The sequence below is a fragment of the Quercus suber genome, unplaced genomic scaffold (assembly GCF_002906115.3).
Source record: "Quercus suber isolate HL8 unplaced genomic scaffold, Cork oak 2.0 scaffold_193, whole genome shotgun sequence".
NCBI classification, from domain to species: Eukaryota; Viridiplantae; Streptophyta; class Magnoliopsida; order Fagales; family Fagaceae; genus Quercus; species Quercus suber.
In genome coordinates, this window is record NW_027069651.1 from 524,650 (window position 1) to 540,703 (window position 16,054).

A 16,054-nucleotide genomic window follows, 5' to 3' on the forward strand; every position below is an offset into this window, starting at 1 on the left:
TTCAACAAAACGGAGCGTCAGCATTCGCCTAAATTACAAGCGCAGCTAAAGGGGAGTCTGGTGCCTCAGATCACTTGCCTCATCCTACTTCGATAAAGATGTAAAACAAAGACAAGCTCATGAGCATCACTTAAAGTGTCTCAAGGTACATATAAAGTAATTCACTTACAATGTTACTCAAAGCCTCACTTATCTTTCCTTTGCATTCAGTGCTGAAATGCCCTTTTTGGTTTGGCAAGTTTATGAAATGTGTATGTTCGTATAAGGTATGCGTCGTAAACCAGAATTCTTTTGTGATTTTTCTAAGAGGAAACAAGTTGCATTGCCGAGACTATGCAGCTTTCAATTAAAATCTGAAGCAAAAATTTACGTCATGGGTTCGACGTTTTCAATTATCCAAGTATTACTGGCACACTGCTAAAATTAACCGAGTATTGAGCAAAGCGTTAAAACATGATAAATAAAGGGCAATGTCATTCGAAGAAATAAACATGGACGTTTAGATCCATTACAAAAAATGGTTTCATTACAATATCATAAAGATGAAAAACAAAATGAAATGAAAAAGAAAAGAAGACTATTTCTCGGCAAAACAAGATAGCCCATCAAAATAGCCTATTTCTTCAACTTGATAGACAACTTGTCCTTAGAGGTTTGCCGAGAAGTTGTGTTTGAGGCTTTGGGATCCTGGCTCGGAGGGGCAATTTTGGAAAGCTCTTTCTCAGCAGAAGGAGCCTGAAAGTCAACGGGGGTGGCCTGGGAGTCAGCAGGAGACTTCATCGCATCTTAGGGCGCTTCTTGGTTACTGGTTTTTTCTTTTTCTAACACCCCTAGGTGCTCGGTCTCCTCGACAGGCTTATCAGTTGAAATGGGATCCTTAGTAGCACTAGCCTGGCCTTCGTCTGTCGTTTCAGAGGCGGTGTCAGCTGCAGAGTTGGAGGAGGCGGCCTTACAAATGGCAGGGGGTAGTACACTCTCTCAGCCCTCCTAAGCTCGAATGAGGCCTCAACCCCAGCTTGGTTGAGGGCTTTATTCCAAGTCTGGGAGCAGTAGTATCTGCACACCCCAGGTACTTGGGCCTTTAAGTTAGCCTCAGTCTCGGCCACTCCCGAAGCAAAAACCTCCTCCTCAGTTTGCTCCTTAGAGCTTTCAGCCTCTGTCCTTACAAACACAACTTTTGCTTTAGTCCTCAAGGCCTCGTCCCTAGCCCACTCGGTGACATTTTTGGCCCCCTCTGTCTCAGCCAGCTTCTTCTTTAGGTCAACAATCTGCAATTGGTCCTCAGCCTCCTGTAAGCGTCCTGTCTAGTCCTCAGCTTGTTTTTAAGCGCCAGTAAGGCCGAATACCGCGCTATCTCTGGCCCTCGTCATCTCCTTCAGTTCCTCCCTTGCCTTCTTGAGGTCAGCCTCAGAGTTCTTAAGGGTTCGCGCGGCATCCAAACGCTTATCGCGCTTCTAATCCAGGGCCCTGCTCTGGTTATTAGCCTCCTTCTCCAACCTAAAAGTGGCGTGGACAGCCTGCCAATTGAAACAAGCTCACAGTAAGTTGGGAACTGAAAAGCAAAATTCAATGAAGGCCCAAGTGTCAAAGGTCTTACCATACCCAGGTACCTTTTGAGACTAAGGACAACCTCCTACCTTCTCAAATCCCCCAACTCGGCCATATTAGTGGGGAGTAGCAGGGACCTCTCCAAGGCATCAGCCACATAAGTGCCTTCACCCGCTCGGGAGTCCCTAAGAGACGCGTTATCCATCAAGGGCTCCCCATAGAGTGTGGGGGCAGGCAGCCAGGCCTAGGGCTCGGACTGCCGGGCGACCTCCTTTCCTTGGCCCTGGTGCCCAATTCTTAATTGCTTGGTAGGTCGTCGGGCTTCGTCCTCCTCCAGGGAGGTGTGAGATCTCCCTCCGTCCATTGGCTCTTTGCCTTTGGATAGCCTCTTCCTTTTTGGATCAGCGGATTCTAGCTGAGGAGTCAAGGTCGGCAGAGCAGATGGCGACTTAGTCTGCACAAGCTGAGGCTTGGGTAGAGGAGGAGGAAGCTTGGATTATTGCTTCCCCGGTGCGTCCTTCCCCAGCTGGCCCTCAATCAGATCGATCAGGCTGGTTTAGAGCTTTCTTTTCAAACCCATCTTGGTTGGAGGAGAAGTTCTTGCTTATAAGAAGTCTACTTCAGCCAAATGGGGGTCACCTAAGTCACCAGAAGGATCCTCGGATAAGTGGACTTGGTCAAACGCACCAAATTCATCCTCGGGTGGACCTAGATTAACCACTTCTTCTTCTCTTTCTAGGCTTCCTCCCTCAGCCTCTGCAGTTTGGTGGGACAAAGAAGGGCCTGACAATGGGACGCCCTCTGGGATAGGAGACCTTTTAGGGAGTAAGAACCCATGCTCCGCTACGGTAATTTGGTGAAGCCAAGGATCCTGGGCTCTGATCACGTACTTCAGAGCCGAGGATGACTTTTGGATCGGAGCGTATCCGAGGATCTTGTGAGCAACCCTAACCTGATTGTTAGCTTCGTTCACAAAGATCTTCGCCCTAAGTACAGTTTCTAAGTCTTCCTTGTTGACCAAATGGAAATGTCGTCCAAAAGCGTGTGGATCTGCAAAAGAGAAAGCATGTTCATATTAGCAACCAAACAATGCAAACTACAATAACACAAAAGATCAAGCCCTCTCCTACTCTAAGCATCCCACCTGGTGTCCCCTCCTCTATTGGACAATGAAGGTCGTCATGCCATTCCTCGGACACTATAAGAGTCTTTATTTAACCCCTTACTGGACTCAGGGAGGCACTGAATAAGCTGGACCTTATCCTCCCTCGTCTTTATGTAGTAAGACTTACCCTTTAAGTGTTGGAGGCTGTAGCACCAATTTACGTCGTGATGGGTTAACCTCAACCCCATCTTCTTGTTTAAGGCGTCCACGCAACCCTGGATCTTGAACAAGTCAGTGGCACACTGGGTAGGGGCTAGTCGGAAGTGCCTAAGGTAGTCCCTCATCACTGGCCCCATAGGGATTCTCATACCACCTTCGAGAAAGGCAATTATGGGAATCACTACTTCACCCTCCTCCCTTCTGATGTACCACTCTCCTTCTTCACAGTACCTTAAACCCATATTGCTGGGTATCCTATAATCGGCGATGAATTTCTCCATCACCTCCTCAGACTCAACCAACTTCTTCAACCTACCCATCCCAAAGAACAGCTAAAAGACTCGAGGAAGAACGAAAGAAAGAGGGGAATAGAGGGAAAAGAAAGCCAAAAGGGAGAAAACACGAGATAGAGTAAGAAGAAAACTTACAGAAATAAGGAAAAGCTCTCAGGACAGGCTTTTTATGCTGCAAAGAGACGCGGGTTTGGTTGGAGACTTGACCAGATTCAGGGTGTGTGCGCAAGAACTCTTGAATGCAAAAGTAAAGAAAAAAATCGGTTCAAATGGGTATTTATACTTTCAACTAAAAACAACTGTGCAGATTTTCCCGCCTATAAAACTAAAGGAATCCCCACCATTAGAATGCCATCACACTGTTGAACGTGGGGATCACAGAGCCACTAGAATTTAATAAGGATGCGCACCGTATACCGAAGCACCAGAAATGTGCATTGGATAGGTGAAAAGGCTCTAGCGCTAACGTAGGACAAGACTGGACAAACCATGAAAAAGGCCCGAGGACATCAAAATCCTCCTCCCCATCCGAGGAGCTGGACAGTAGGATTTTGAGGGGCTATTATTGGGCCTAAGAATCTGGCAACTCCAGCCCACTTTATATTAAGGCCAAGGCCCACGCCAAGGATGAAGAAGCATCCGAGGATGAATGAAGAAAGCCCAAGTTGCCAAGAAACATCGCCGAGGGCTATCCTATCCTCTGCCAGCCGAGATCATAGAAAGGAAGAGCAACACCCCAAGAAGAAGACAAGTATGATGGGTCAGCCATGGAAGTATGGTGGAGGGGCAATTCAAGGAGAAATTGTCACCTCCACATTAAATGCCCGCAACTAACGTCCTGGCTGCATTAATGAGGAAATGACCTCTGAACAGTGCCGCCTTGGCTGTTGCAACTCACAGGAGGTTTGGTAAGGTGGCTGATGGGACGGGCAGTTAGGTATAGGCTTGAATGATTGACAAGTGGAAGGCAAAGATCATTTGAGGAGGACTATATAATAGGAGAAACCAGCCATAGGGTGGGGAGCTGGAGAATTCCTGTAACCACTCTTATTCATTAATGATTAGAACAAAGCTCTTTGGATTGTGTCGAAGACAAACTTTCTTGATCTCAGTTCATCTCTGTCCCATTGTCATGAACGCCATATTGACTGTTGTCCATACACTAAAGTCTAGTTCTTTGGCCTACTCTCTACAAATTCATTGTATTGGGCTAGTTAGGTCTGAGTCTATTCATCCAAAAGCAGAAATGCTCAAACCCAGTCCCTACAATACCATATCAACATTTTAGTTAAAACTTGAAATATGATATTTATTGAGATGTTATCTTGTATAATCAAATGGATTTATGTTTTAGAAATACTAGTTGATAATCAAAAGGACTTATGTTTTAGAAATACTAGTTGTTAACCCGTGCGATGCACCAAATAGTTAGCAAATGTTAAATATGTTCATTTTGGTCAATGCGACACTAGGGTTAAGAACCAATGAATATCAGGATAATCTAGCTTCATTTAGCACTTCTATCTTTCTTTTAGCATTTACTTGATCTATAATTTTCATGGAAATCTCAGCCATGTTGTCATAATCTATATATATGCACACACACATTATTAATTATGTATATTTTCAATTAAGTCCATATATTACATTGCAAAGAGGTGTATAATAGTTGCATATTTAACTTCATATGATCTATTCATTACTATATATATTGCAATCTTAAGCACAATCTATATCAGTAAGAAATTGTTTAAAAATCAAATTGAAATAATCATTTTTTAAAAATTGAATTAACCATTTTAGAGAGAGAGAGAGAGAGAGAGAGAACTTTGATATTAATGAATAGACAAAAAAAAAAAAAAGGAATTACTAATAACATATTTCATAATTTAAATCAAAATTCAAATCTACAGAGATGTATGATAATAAAAAAAAAAATTATTACCAAATATTTTCACAAATTTCAACAAAAAATCTTACAAACCTTAAAGTTCATGAATATATTCTAACATAAAAATTTATTAGTAAAATTATAGTGTAAAGGATTTTTTTTTTTTTTTGGTAATTTTTTAGTCAAAAAGGAGGAAGGGGGATGTTCTAACATAAAAGGCAAACAAAAAACTATTGTGGAAACTCGTTTACCACAAACCAAAGCAACCCTCCATGGCTGGCCCTTCCACTAGGCCAATTAGGCCATTGTCTAAGGCACCCAAGTAGGAGGGGGCCCCAAAATTTTGAAAAAAAAGGTAGTAGAAAAAAAATAAAAAATTTAGTTTTAGATAAAACTCCAAAAAATCTGACACATCCTTGTGACCTAAGGTACCCAAAAAATTCTTTTGTCTAAACAAAATCAATTATCCCAAAAATCAAAACAAATCAAAAATCTCAAATCCCTAAAATTTACTCATACATTTTCTCTCTTTCTCACTCTTGCTCTCTGCCTCTCTCAGCTCTTGCTCTCCGCCTCTCTCTCAGCTAGATGATGATAATTTGCAAAACTATTGTCTTAAACTTGAATCTTTTCTAAAACATGATGTTTATTATGATATTGATGGTTTAGATTTATTTTCAGAGTAAAAAATTTTAAAATAAATGAATATACTCCAATTGACATACTAGATTATATAAAAAGGTTAGATTCATTTCCAAATACATGCAATGCTTATAGAATTTTACTAACAATACATGTTATAGTTACTTCTACTGAAAGAAGTTTTTCAAAATTAGAATTAACAAAATCATAACTAAGATTGACAATGTTTCAAGAAAGGTAAAGTAGATTAACTATACTATTGATTGAAAATGAGATGTTAGAAGAATTTGAATACAAAAGTTCAATTTGTCAATTTGCATCTCATAAGGCAAAAATATATTTTAAATGAAATATATTATAATATAAAAATATTAAATAAATAATAATTTAATTAATACATAAATATAAAAAAGACCCCATTTTAGTTCTCGCCTAAAGCCCCAAAATGTCTAGGGCTAGCCCCACAACCCTCATAAAAAGGTCAATCTTTTTTAAGAATAGGTAAAAGAATTTCAAAGCACCCGCATCCTTAAAAAAGCCAATCTAATGTATACCTAGCAATTAAAATTTTTGAATGCCCACTGTATTATGATTTTCATTATTTTAAAAAAAAAAAAAATTTATTTGTCAACCTTGTTGAAAGCTCACTTAGTGTGCAAAACACTAATGAATGTTAAGAACCCTAATCTCAAAATAACCAACACAAGCTTATACTCAAACAATAAATGTGCAGAATAATAAGTACAAACAATCCCCAAATAAACAAACTACTCTAAACCATAACTAATCACAACACAGTAGCAACTAATAGGATAGAGAAAGGGTTAGAGAAATGCAAACACAAAGATAACACCGGCACGTGTTATTGAAGAGAAAATAGAAGAACTCAGTGAAAAATCTTTCCGCCGCCCTTCAAGCAGTAAAATGATCCACTAAAGAATAAAGTTGGGATACACGAATAGCAATAGACCCTCCCAGCCTAGTCTACCCAATGCACCTAAGGCCTCCAAACTTCTTGCTCCAACAAGGTTAAGCCTAACCATGTCTTCTTTAGCTTTTCGGATCCCGCAATAAGTCCATTGCATCAATTAAATGAATTGGTCATCTCTGAATTGCTTCCCAAGCACCAAATAACCTCCTTACTAATATGGTTATGGATCCTCAGAAACACACACACATGCTAAACAAGTCTAACCAATTTTATATTTAGCACATGTAAACACTTGTGATGGACAAATCACATTGTACCTGCACATGTATCAAGAGTAGCAAAGTATATTACGTGTTGTGTGTGAAAAACATCGCAAGATTGCATATGTGTATACATGTTATGACAATCTGAGATATGAGAAAATAACTTTAACTCACACACAATCATAACTGTTTGATGGGGAGTTTTACCTTCAAGGTGTATCCTATAACTCCCGCATTTCCTAGAAAACACGCTTGCAACCATATTTATAGCATTTTTGATCTTTTTGCTTTTTATTTTCTTTGCATATTTTCTTTTATTTTAGCATATCATTCATGGGCATATAAAGAGAGAAAAGAAATACCCAACATGTTAAGCATAGAAATTGCACTTTTGCTATGTCGAAGCATACGGATGTCTTTGACACTGCACCTTTGCTATGCCGAAGCATACGGATGTCTATGACATTGCACTTTTGCTATGCCGAAGTGTACATGTGTCATTTATGATTGGCGGGTAACAGTGTTGAGATGGTTATTTATACCTTTCTCTTAGGATTTTCTAGTCCTACCCGTCAAAAAGAGTGATACGAGTGTTAAGTTTAAGAGATAACTTAATCTTACTCATCACAAGCAAGAGCCACAAAGCTCACTTGCTTAGTTGTACATAGAGATGCTCATCTAAGTTACAAAAGATACAAAGTTTGGAAAATTTTGTTTCAATGGCCATCCAAGGTACACAAGTACCAAAGTACACAAAACACACACTGTTTTTGTATTTTTTTTATTTTTCAAATTCTGATTTTTTATTTTTATATCAAAAAGAAACAAAATAAACAAAACTAAAAGTAAACACACAAAAACATGTTAAACAAAACAAAGTATAAAACTAGACTGACTCAAAATAAATGCATAGCACACAAGCAATGCAACAAACAAGAAAAACACGAAGAGAGAAGAGAGTGATGAAATCACTTAGAGTCCTTTTTCTTCCACACCTTGGAAGAACCTTTCCTTTGATTAAACCCTTGAACCGGTAGTGAGGGGAAATAATTGAAACCGTTCAAGTTTGAAAGGAACATGTGGGCTTTAAGAAGATCACTAAGAGGAGCAGGAAAGGATTGAAGCTGATTTTGGCTACCAGACGCGATCATGCCATTGCTCTGTTGAGTGGCTAGCCACTTATAGCAATTTGGTCTAGTATGACCGGCAGCTCCGCAATGATGACAGAGATGTTGCTTCTTCTGTTTAGGATTTTGAAAGTTAGCCTTCTTAGCTCTAGGGTTTTTAGCATCTTTCATATCTTACTTAGGGGGTGCTCCTAAGATAGATTTACCATTGTCTAAGTTCTCACTAGCTAATCCAGTTTTAACATCAGTGTTATTAGTAGGAGAAACAAAAACAGTAGTACTAGTAGAAGCAGTATTAGAGGAAGAAAGACTATACCCTAAGCCTGTTCGATCCGAAGCAGATTTCTGATTGTTGAGCCTCTCATCAAGCTTTGCACTTGAAGTCCTCTCCAATTGAGCTCTGACTTGAAATAGCTCTGCTTCAAGCTTCTTGGTCTTCTCAGCCAAGAAATTGTTCTCAAACCTCAGTGCTCCAATAGTTTGATTCGCCTTATCAAATTTTGTGGACAACTCTTCACAATCAAGTTCCACATCACTGAGCTTCTTGGTGGCCAGCCTATACAATTTCTCACGCTTCTCAGAGAGCTTGTAAAACTTCTCATAATCTGAATGGATATCATCTTGATCATCCATCTTCTCGAATTTGGACTCCACTAGTTCTTCTTCTTTATCCACTTCTTCAACAATCCCTTCAGTAGGATTGATTGTGGGAGTGAAGGCATTTAAGATTCTGTCATCCTCATTGTTGGAATCATCTTCAGACTTAATGTCACTCAAGGTTGCAGCAAATGCCTTACTCTTCCCAAAGCTCTTGAGATATGTAGGGCATTCATGCTTCATGTGACCGAATCCATGACATCCAAAACATTTTGGTCCTGCAGGAACAGTGTACTGACCGCAATCCTTAGCATCCTTCTTCCCTTTGTCTTGGCTCTTAAACTAAGAATAACTAGATTGTCTGCGGTCCTTGTCGAAGCTCCTTCTATTGGCATTCTTCATAAACTTCTTGAACTGCCTTGTAATGTAGGACTTCATCTTTGAATCTTCATCATCTGAAGACTCATCTGTGTCATTGCTCTTTGCCTTTAAGGCCATGCTCTTGCCTTTACCCGACTTGCCAATCCTAGATAATCCTATCTCGTAGGTCTGCAAGTTTTCAACCAGCTCAGTTAAAGGAATCTTGTCAACGTCCTTTGATTCCTCTATAGCAGTAATCTTTGCATGGAATCTTTCGGGTAGAGATCTGAGTACCTTCCTTACAATCTTGGGTTCAGGGATGGTTTCCCCTAGATTGAAGGCTGAGTTCACTATGTCCTTGAGCTTGGCATATAACTCATCGAACGACTCATCCTCCTCCATCTTTATTTCTTCAAAACTTGTTGTGAGCCTCTGAAGTTTTGAATCCTTGACAGCCTTTGTGCGCTCATAGGTTGTCTGGAGGATGGTCCATGCCTCCTTAGCAGTTTCAGTTAAGGATATCTTCTTGAACTCCTCATTGGTGACCGCACTGAACAACGCACTCAATGCCCTGCTGTTGAAGTTTTCCGCCTTGATCTTGGTTTCATCCCAATCAACCGGCGCTTCCTTTGGCTTAGTCTAGCCAATCTCTACAGCTTACCACACCTTTTCATCTAAAGACTGCAAAAAAGCTCTTATGCGTACTTTCCAGTATGCATAGTTAGTCCCATTAAATAAAGAAGGTATAATTAACGACTGTCCTTTATCCATGACAAACAGGGGTCAATGGATCAAACATAGCAAAGATTAAAACCTAATCAGAGTGTGCCTGCTCTGATACCACTTGATAGGCCATAAACTGAATAACCCCTTATGATTAAACCAATTAATTAATTAGCCAAGTTATTAATTAATCAATTTATTATGCAAACGCGTGGAAGCACAAACAAATCACCAAATAACTAAATATGTAGCGGAAACTAAATAACATGGTGATTTGTTTACGAATGGGGAAAACCCTTACGACAAAAACCCCACCGGGTGATTTTCAGGTCACCACTCTCGAAATTCTACTATTATCAAATCAAGCGGTTACAAGTAAAGGAATCCCAAGTACCTTACCAACCTACAGTTGAACCCTTACCCCAATACCCAATTGGACTTGATTTGTAGTGACAGTTCCCACCTTTGATGCATGGCTCCCAAGTATGTGACTAACCAATGCGTGGATCCCAGTACGCGACTTCAAACACCAACTTAGAAGGAGAGGTTGGTTGCAAAATTCTTCGGTTCATCCTACACGATGAAGATCAAGAAGATGCTTGGTCACAAAATCCTTTGGTGCAAATACACAGCAGCTTCTTTAGAAAAGATGAACTAGGTCAAGAACTTTGTCTTTGATCACAAATTGCTTGAATAGAGTTTACTCAATGCTTGTTGTGGACGACTAAATTTCTCAGTTCGAAATAAGTCAAACAAGTAAAATAGTTGCACAAATGCGAATTTGTATTGATCATTGTCTGATACAATTCTCTGTGATTACAAAAGAGTGATCCTCTAATTCGATCTCCTTGAAAGATTTATTGATTGGAGTTGTGGTAATGTGATTTTGATTTAAACACAAAATATCCTTCAATTTGGCTGAGGGATGGATTGAAGATTGTTGAAACAGAATTACAATGAATCTTTGGCTATGAGCTTGTTAGAAATCCTTTGTTCTTCACGTTCTTCGTGTTCTTTGTGTGTTCTTCGTGTTCTTGGTGCGTTCTTCATCTTCGAAGGTTTGTGGTGGAAGTTCTTCGGTGCTTTAGAGGCTTGAATCTGTAGAGCTTCACTGATTTGTGGTTTGTGAGGTTTCTAAAGGCTTTTGAGATTGATTCCAGTGAACTTTGAGATATGGGAATATGATTTGGATGTTTCCTCTTCGAATGTTCTTTGTATTCGAAGGTTTGTGGTGCAAGTTCTTCGAGGTTTTAGAGGCTTGAATCCATAGAGCTTCACTGATTTGTGATTTGTTGATGTTTTCGGACACTTTAGGCTTGACTCCCGCAAACCTTTGGATCTAGGCGGATGATTTGGATGATTTCTCTTCGAATGTTCTTCGTATAAGAAGTTGAAGTTCTTGAAGTTCTTGGAGGCTTTAGAGCTTGGTTCCGGCAGAGTTTCTGGACTTCTGAGTGCTTCAGATGGCTTGGTGTCCTCTCTCCAGCTCTCTAAATCTCCCCAAATGCCTTAGGAAGGCTTCTATTTATAGGAGTTTAGGGGTAGATAAGCGACACGTGGCGGAGTCTGATTGGTGACATGTGGCAGAGCTTGATTGGTTCGCTTATGTCATCGCTTACACGTGCTGGACTGATTGTGTCATTGCTTACACATGCGAGACTGCTTATGTCATCGCTTACACGTGTGCTGATGTTTGATTGGTTTTTTCATGACACTTGGCTAATTTCTATTGGTTTCTGAGTAGTGATAGCAAAACCTAGTAGCAATACATGGCGCTTTGTAATTGGTTATATTTTGTGGACTTGGTAGTGTGGCGTGTCAGCTTGTGATAGGTCGAAAATTTTCCTTCTCTATAAATGCCCTCTCGAGACTCGTTCACGCACACAGTTTCAGTGTGATGTGGGAATGAGTTTCGAAAACAGATTTTAACACTTGGCTCTTCAAATGAAGTAATTGAAGGTGGTGGAGCTTTCAGCAGGATCAGATAATCTCCGAGGAGTAGACCCACCCATATGAAGGTTTTGATGAGACCGAAAAGAGGTCTGCGAGTATTTGAATGTACTTGCGTGACCGAGCCTTCTCAGCAGTGGTTAAGTTGAAGTAATTTCAGAATAGTGTTTTTGGATCATTGGCAGCGATCACAGGATGTAGAAGATGGGGAAGACGCGAGGATGGTGGCTGGGTACAGCATGCAGAGTCATGGGGCTAGCCTCATGTTTTTAAAAACTGCTAGTGAAGTCATCTCAGAAGAGTATACTTCGGATTATGGCGAGGCCATGTGGGAAAGTGGTTGAGTGTGCATGCGTCATTGTTTTACTCAGTTTAAGTTGAGGTAATTTCAGAAGCTTATGGATTCTGGGATGCTGATATTGTTTGGTGAAGAAGACGGGGATGAAGCAAAGCGAATGGGTGAGACATACGCCACCATGGTACTAGTCTTGTATGTCGGGGACCCTCTGGTGTAGATGTTTCTGGGAGATACACCTTTGAATATGGGACTGAATGTATGTTTGCATGGGGTCTGACAGCAAGTCATAGAATGTGCATGCATAATTGGACCATGCCGACAGACGTTAAGTTGAAGTAATTTCAGAAAAGTACCTTCTGAAATACTTCAAGCTGAATTTAAGTTCGAGTAATTCCAGAAAGTGTGTTTTGAGGTACCAGCAACGATGACCTTTGGGTCCCACACTGGTGGAGACATGGAATATAGCTTTGGCAACCATTTACCAGCCCCAAAGGCTGAACTCTAATGAGTTGGTGCCTTGGAGGTTCTTTCAAGTGTTGGATGAAAGACAATTTGTAGGATATCCCAACACTTTTTACCATCTTCACTTACTGCTACTTATTGGAAAAGCACAGAAAAATGAAAGATGGAGCTAACTTGTGATTTTGGTCCTAAAAACCAGCTAAGTTACTGTTTGTTCTGAACCGCTGCTTCTGTTGGAAGGCCAAACAATTGAAAGAGACTACGGGAGACCTGAGATTAGGAATCGGTGTCTCTGCTGGACTTGGATTTCCTAGCCAACCAAATCCACGGAAGCATGGAAGGACAATGCAGACCTTGTTATGAATAATTTTATGGACAAAGGTGGTTGTTAAGTGGAAAAACAAAATTTGTTTGGATCTCAAAATTACAATGATGTTGTGAAGAGGGTTTCTACTGAACCATGAGAGGGTTGATTTCAAACTGATTATGAAGCAATATTGGTTGCTAAGTGTTGAGAATGATGAAGCCATAGTGAGAAATGGCTGTGAGAAGGAGGACTTGAAAATTTGAAAGAAGCAAATCTTCATTTCATGACTCAGTGTGTTTTTCTTGATGAGTTCTTAATGAATCTGGCCCTTCTATTTATAGTGGAGAGACAAAGAATGGTAGATGAGTAGTTGAGAATGGCGGATGAGAATTTTTGGTGAGAATGGTAGATTCCCGACTGGTAGGTGCCGAATGGTAGGTGGGAATGTTTGGCACCGAAAAGGGAACGGTAGGTTGGACGGGTGACCTGATGTAATTTCAAATTCAAGACACACTTGTGAGAGTTCATCTATACTTTGAAAGGGAAGCCTTGATGGAGTCTGGAGAATACCCTTAAGGGGATCCAAACTAAATGGATGAATCTCAAATCTTGATCTTGGGAGCTTAAGTTTTGGACATTGTCAGTACTTCAGAGATGTGGGTTAGATTGGTGATTTCCAAGTTGCAAAATACTATGCAAGACAAGTCTAGCTTGAAAATCTTGACTTTGGGTTGATTTCAACACAAAAGACAACTATGTTGGAATTGAGTTATTTGTGCAATTTTCGAGTCCCAAATGATGGAACAGACTCCAAAATTGGAATGTACACGAAAAATTGAGTAAGGTAGGTCCTTCTTAAAAATTTTGACTTTTGGTCAATATTTACACAAAAGTCAACTTTTTGGAAATTGGACGTTTGCACAATTTTCGAGCTTCAAATGAAAAAATGGATCCCAAAATCAGAATGTACTCGAAAAACTGAGTAGGACAGGTCCATTTTGAAAATTTTGACTTTTTGGTTAAGGTCAAAGGTTCACTTGGTCAAAGCATTTTCTCTTTCTATCTTTTTTTTTTTTTTTTTTTTTTTTGTAGGCGATTCGGAGCCGGGTCAGATGACGTCATCCATGATGTCATACAACTGAGGCGCGTGTCAGGTGAAGCGTGTGATAGTGCGTTGCGCGTGGGAGAGATGCGCTGGCGCGTGTAAGCGTGTGAGTACTGATGGAGGCGCGTGGGAGCGCGTGAAACTGGGGTTGTTGAACGCCAAATTTTGTGGCGGTGCGTGGAGGCGCGTGCCTTACTCTTTGGGCCTGAAATTTTCAGGTTTTGTCGAGAAAAGGCCGCTGGTTCTAGTGGTATGATTTGTTTTTTGAATTGGTGAGCAGATTTTTACAGATTTGAAGGAGGAGGCAACGATATTCGAAGATTGTTGCGGCGCGTGGAAGCGCGTGCTTGCTCCGGTGAGATTGAGCTTTCCTAGTTTTGTAGATTTTTGTGCATCGGGTTGACTGGTATGCTTAGTTTTCTAAAATGATGTGCACAGATTTGAGTGAGAAAGCCATGGGTCACTTATGGCCTTAGTCTACTTTTGCGGTAGCTATTCTGACAAGGTTGTGCCAGGTTTTAGTCTTGAGGGTCAGAAGGTAGGTGATGAGCCACCATTTTTTTATTTCTCTTTGTTGAACGCCATCTGTTATCTTCACCAATCGAAAGATTTTTTTTTTTTTTTTTTTTTTGCAAAATGGAAGGTTCAGTGTGTAATAGTGGGTATCACCACTAATCGAACCCGAGACCTCTCAAGGGCGACTTGGGCATCCAACCACTACGTCACACTAGCGATTGGTGACATAGAGTGGGATTAATTTCTCTTTATTGGTACGCTTTCAAAGGTAATGGGAAGACATCATGTACCTTTGCAGCGCTGTAGTGGGCAGTTTAAGCTCTTGCCAAGGAGCAATTCTCGATTTTCAAGCATAGAAGTGTTTAAGGAACTTCCCATTGATGGGGCTAATCCTTATGCCATCATTGTCAATCAATTTGTAAGCTTCGTGGGTGTTTGCCCCCTGCTTAAGAGTTGGAAGTACATCATAAGCAGCGGTCACATGGTTTGACCCAACAACTTCATCAAAGTCTAGATCAATCTTGTTTTCTTTGGCAAGCTTCATGATTTGTTCTTTGAAGACAAAGCATTTTTGGNCCCCCCCCCCCCTCCCTCCCCCCCCAAAATAGATAGCAGAGAATGACGCATCACACAATACCTCTTTTGCATGTGGTCTTTTTGCCCTATGGGTAGCAACTTCACCCACATACTTAAGGATTTACTTGTGTCATGCAAAGTGGAAGACTCTAACCTGACTCATCATCACAAAGAGGGGGTGATCACCAATATCATAGCACAAGGGCAAATCCACATTGAAAGCTTACAAGTTAAATGTGTTCAAAGTATACAGTTTACTTCCAAGTAGCTTCTTAAGATATTTAGATAACCAAATATCCACAATATTCTCAAAGTCCTCAAAACTGTTTCTTGTCAAAAAAAAATTTGCATCAATTTCCCAAGTAATACAATTTAAGACAAAACATCTTTTAGTATTTCCAAATAAGACCATAAATCCATGAAATTCACTATCAAATGAATTCAAATATGCTCATATTTCCCATGCCAACAATTCATGCATTTCCCCATATGCAATACTAAATATGATGCACTTTTCATTATAGTCATATACACTTAAGGTTATGACACAATAGTTTTTAGGAAAATATAGTTTCCATAAGTAGTTTCCAAAAACATGTCTAACCCAAAAACAACATTTATGCAAACATGATTGTTTTTCAAAAATCCCATTAAAAGCTAATTACCTTGGAAGGCCAACCAATTTTACCTCAATCGGGCACCATGAAATCAACCAATCCCGTCACTAGGTCCATCATCAAAAATCTCGGAACCTAGAAACAAAATGATCAAGCCCATCAATAACAATGCCCATCACAAAGTACCATCAAACTTGTCTCCATAGATCAACAATGTCCCCTAAAATCAAATTAAGGGCCTAGAGCTTAACTTGACTATCCAAAGGCATCTATTCCCAAAGGATACCAAACAAGCATACAAATGATCCAAAGAACCATAACACAGCTAAAGCATTTAATTCTCTACTACAAGCAAGTGTGCATATATAAACATAAGACACATCACTTCAAAAAGAGGTAACTTATCTCATGAGTTTTCCTTTTGAGCAACAAATGTTTAAACCAAACCATTATTAAAATCAACTAAGTAAAACACATGTCAAGGAAAACACAAGAATTTACAAGCCAAACCATTCGACTAATGT